General features: G+C 32.1%; 1 long non-coding RNA gene across 1 annotated transcript; it reads right to left on the bottom strand.

The window, feature by feature from the left end:
* Nucleotides 1–4108: 4108 nt before the first annotated feature.
* Nucleotides 4109–5116, bottom strand: LOC107081095. The gene is made up of 3 exons (XR_001481027.1): nucleotides 5015–5116; nucleotides 4788–4936; nucleotides 4109–4672 (listed from the first exon to the last, which is right to left on the bottom strand). It is a non-coding gene; the product is annotated as an uncharacterized LOC107081095 (long non-coding RNA).
* Nucleotides 5117–5208: the final 92 nt, after the last annotated feature.

Consider the following 5208-nt stretch of genomic DNA (forward strand, 5'->3'; position numbering starts at 1 on the left):
AATATTACCAATTCAATCAAGTATGAAAAGCTCTTATATGCTACTGGTTTATCATTATGTATATCTGCATAAAATATTCTCTCACATTTTTTAATATATAATACAGTCAATTGGAGATCATAGGATTTTAACATTTTGATAGGTATCTGAACAATTTTTTCCAGTTAAGTCTCTTAATACGCGTTTTTAGATCATTTGTAAGGTGGTATAAACATACGTGAAGATGAAGGAACAAGACCAGTGGACAAGAATTTAGCCACTTTATGGCATTTAAAGTAAGTTTATAAGATTTTAGAGTAATTACTCATAATTTTAAACCTATTCTTGTGCAATATGTATAAAGGTTACATATATTTAAAGTATATTGATATATTCTATCTAACCCATAACTTATTGAATATATCTTCTGGCCTGAAGTAAATTTGAAATATCTGCTCTTTGTATCATTTGCAGGATGCACAGAGCAAAACAGCTCAGCCTAGACAGAAATGACTTCAGATTAGTATCTAATTTGTAAACATTATTGTAAGTCTGCCTCTTTAATTTTTAAGCAGTTTTCTTGTTCTTCCGAAGCATGTCTCAACAGTGAATTATTATTAGTGCCTTTTTAGTATGAGCTTTAAAATGTGGTTTTGAGACACAGATTGGAGATTACATAAATTTTAGGCTCTTTAAAACAAACTAACCATGTTTTAAGGACTTATCTTAATAAACCCGTTTCTTGAGATCAGCTGAACTACAGCAGTGGATTATAGATTTTTCATTTAGATCGAATTTGTTTATCTCTAAAAGGGCCAAATTATCATAATTTAAAATAAACTTGTACAGTTTGACAAATAATAAAGGATTGTTTGAAAAAAAAAAAAAACAATCATACAATTCAGAGTAAGGAGGTGAGGTAAAGTATTTAAAAGACTGTAACTATATTGGCCTATAGTTACAGTCATAGGGAGAGAAGTAGACTAACAATGAGAACAATGATCTTTTAAAACCACTGGCCCAGGAGCCATGAGGGGAAAAAAAATCCACACACCTGCATTGAAAGGTTATCAAATTTATACTGTATTACCACCCTGCCATCAGCAGGCTCCATGCTCCATGCTTTTTACCTAAAGAGTTCAGGAATAGGCACCAGCCCCCCATGACCCTGACAAATACAATCGTCCATAGGGAAGGAGGATTCTTGCTGTTGAGTAGGATCCCCAGACCAGTGAAGGGTCCCTTAAAATGAAATATACACAATTCTTAATTACATATTCTAAGAGGTAAATTGCTTGATAATGTATATTGAACCCAATCATTTTGGTAAAAAATATGCTAGTTTAGTACCTTTTCCTCAATTCGGGTTCTCTCTGCGTTGAATTCTGTAGTGTGCTAGTTCCATCTTAATTGAGATAAAAGCCCTACTTCAATGCCCGTCGATGTGGATAATTTCATGATTTAAAATTGTAAATATTTTGAGGCTCTAGACCAGAGGTAACCAATTAAAAATCAGCTGGGTGAATAAAGAAAATCAACAACCAGTAAAGGTCCAAAAATTTTTTTATTACTTTAAATACAATTTAACACTGATATAAAATTATGTTTTTATCCATCCATGTTATACATTGAATTTTTAAATAAAAAGATATAAAAAAAAATTGAAAATGTTCCCATTTTAAAATGAAAAGTGTTGTTTGAGTAGAGAACAACAATTGTTCAGTTTTGGTATGTCGACAATTTCCTGATTAACATATTTTATAAAACACCTGAACTGACCGTTTTTTGTTTTGTTTTTTCTTTCTTTTTTATGGCTTAATGAGAGAGGTGGGCTTTATGCTGTCTTGGGAGGTTTTTAAACCTGGGTTGAATGGCGACAAAGCCATTCTCAAGCACATATCAATGGGCTCACTTGTGAACCTGGATCGATATGTATTTTTTATTATGTTCATGGTGGAGAATCCTGCTTCACAGCAGTAGGTTTACTCATATTTGGGCACACCATTTCACTTTTCTGTCACCAGTTCTTCCTGCTGTCCACACTTTCTCTGCTCTCTTTTTCTCATCTTATTCTCCTTTTTCTCTGTTGTGTCTAAAAGTGGTTAGCAGCAGCAACCCAAACTGACAGCAGCTCATTGGCTAATTTGTATCAGGTTTAGCCTAGCCCCAGACGTTCTGGAGGGCTTTACCATGTTGACAGGATAAGCTAAGTAAAGTTAGACACTGTCATCAGACAGCATGTGGTGATTTATAAATGTTTTAAATCAGGTTGGATCTGGATTAGACCTCTGCTCCTGACTGATGAAATATTTGTCAACCCCTAACAGCTCTTAATTTTGATTGAGCCAATTACCTGAAAAAAGGCAACAATTTCTTCTGTCATCCTCATCTGCATACAACTACCTTCTGAGATGTATTATTTTCATATTGAATTAGAGTGCTGACTAAAGTTTTCAAAGACTGTTAAGTTTTGAATGCACTTTTTACTACCAAACAAAAAAAGAAAATTGTACTTTTTAAAAAATGTATAGAAAGGTTATCAGTTTTTTACCACTGCGCCTAACAGGTACACAGTTAAACCCATTTAAAACACTAGATGGCACCATTGTTTTAAAAGATGCTAACAGGTAAGGTAAACTTTGTAGATTTAATATATTTTGAGGCTCTCACTTAAATTGTGATAATGATTCATTAAAAATGCCCACATAATTGAAACCCTAAATCATAACTTTGCATCATCAATAAATATTTAATCAAAAATAAGAAACCAAAATGTAAGTAAACCAAAACGAGTTTAAGTATTCTTTACACAGTTTATTGTTAAATCATTATCAAATAGTAAATCCTTAAAATGATATATATCCTGGTTAAAAAGAAAAGGTTAACATCAACTTTATGCCTGGAGTTATAAACACTCACTTGTTTATCAAACCAAAATCTACACCAGTAAACCACAAGGGGGTGCTAAATATGTGAGAATTCTGAATTAATTAACGTGAGAATGGCCTACACTTGTGTTTCTAGGCTTTTAAAATTTTTGGTGTATTTTTGGTGTACTGGATTAAAAAAAGTTTCAATTTAGGAATTCTCTGATAGCAAAAAACAAACATACAAAAAAACAAACAAAAAAAAAACAACAACTCACACCATCACCTTTAAGGTTTATTCCTCTTTTCATCAGCTTCAGATGTTCCCATTTGTTTTTAATAACTAACCTGCTGGAAATGTGGACAGCAGCTAAAATACAGCTCCTCTATGAATCATCCATCATTCAGCCAATCTCCTCAGTCTTTTTTCTAGTTTGCCATTTAGGTTTTTTCAACTTAATTTTAGCTCAACACTCAGACTGTGAATAAACTCTATCTGAAAATTCATATACTTTTTTTTAATATTATTTAGAAAAGGAAATAAGTACAGTCTCAAACATGACCAAATCTGACATGTTTAAGGCACAGAGGGCTGGGTGAAAATAATCTTGCTGATGGCTTTAGGTTGTAATGGAAAGTTAGCAGTTCTTGCATTAAATAAAAAAACATTCAACTTTATCTACCTCAATTTTTCTCTACCAAAAAGCTTCCATCCTATTTAAATGTCTCATTAATTTTTGTCATGAGACAATGGCATTGTAATAATTCCTCTCTCCCCTTAACTGATGGCAATTCCTTCTTTTTTACTTGCGAATGCACAACCTTTTATAAGATTGGGCTTAGAGGAAAGGCAAAGTATTTAGTAAACTCCCTAATATGCTTCTCTGAATGGAAAAGCTCTATTTACAGATGCTTATTAAAACTGTGCATTTCGAATGAAAGCTCAATCTGTCTCATGTTTGTACTAAAATGCTTTTAGCATATTAACCATGGTCTTTGACAAACATATGCCAATAGTATTTTCGATTTGACATCAATCTTTAATCCTTAACTGTAATAAGCATTTGACCCAATAAGGTCTAAAGTTGCACAATATATCCCAAATACTCTTGGTGCTTTTTTTATGAAGAGAACTGAAATGAGAATATGTATATCTATTTTATATCTATCTTTGTATATCTATTTTCTGAATGCAAACAAGATCTGTTTTTAATATCATGAAACCCAATTCCTTTACTGTTTTGTTTTTAATCTTTGTTTTATTGATAGTTATACAGAAAAATATAGGCATAATGTTTCACAGAATATTTTGAGATATAAATACAATTAAAGGAGAAAGAAAAAACTGGATAATCATTCAGGACGTTGTTTGGACAACATGTTTAAATAACATTGCAAAATACACTGAGAGACAAATCTTGAGTATTGCATGAACTGTCAATTAAACTGTCCTTGAGTATTACCACAATGGTTACATTCAAAGATAATAATTTATGTTATTGTTACATAATATTTAATTTTGCATTAATAAATACGACAAAACTAACACAAACAAATTTCAATAGCCTCAATTCTAATTGCACAATATTCGGATCTATGGTATCAAGTCTCAATAAAAGCTTAAAACTTTAAATTCATGATGAATTCCTAGTTTCCAATTAGAACAACATCCTTGTTCATACCAGAAATAGTTAAATTTTTTTAGCATTTGCTTTCTGTGAAAACCAGCAGAGCCAATTATTACTGGCTTGACAGGAGCCATGACAGCAAGATCATGCTGAATGCAGTGATGAGGCTGATATTCTGGCTTACTCCACTTGACGTCTCTGTAAGAGTGTAAAAGGGGACAAATACTTTTATTATTATAAACTTCCCAGTCATATTGAAAGTTTTGCAAAATATTTCTTTGTGATAGTGTAGATTGTATGTAGCTTAGCTTACGTGTGCCATCAACAGTAATGGAACTGGTGTCGATGTTGAAAGCTGTGATGGTTGAAGCTGCATTGACCAAAACCTTTGATATCTGGGTGTTATTAGGAGCTGTTGCTAATGCAAATTTGAGGTCAATATTGTTGATGATTGACCCATTACTGCAAGGATGATAAATTATCAGTTAATTTGTGCATATGTTCATTAACAATAATCAGATTTTTTTCTACAAATCCTACCTAAATGACCTCACAGTGAAGTCTCGGAATGAAGAAGCAAACTCTCGCTGATAAAGTGGTTCAAGCTGTAGAAAAAAAAGAAGAGTTTTCTATGAATAGTTTATTTGCATAATTCAAAGTGTAAACACAAGTATGTTTATATTTAAAATTCATTCACATTTAACTAGTTTATTGGTACAAGAATTCCAAAAATT

Source organism: Cyprinodon variegatus, unplaced genomic scaffold, assembly GCF_000732505.1.
Source record: "Cyprinodon variegatus isolate N-32 unplaced genomic scaffold, C_variegatus-1.0 Scaffold2902, whole genome shotgun sequence".
In the NCBI taxonomy this organism is placed as follows: domain Eukaryota; kingdom Metazoa; phylum Chordata; class Actinopteri; order Cyprinodontiformes; family Cyprinodontidae; genus Cyprinodon; species Cyprinodon variegatus.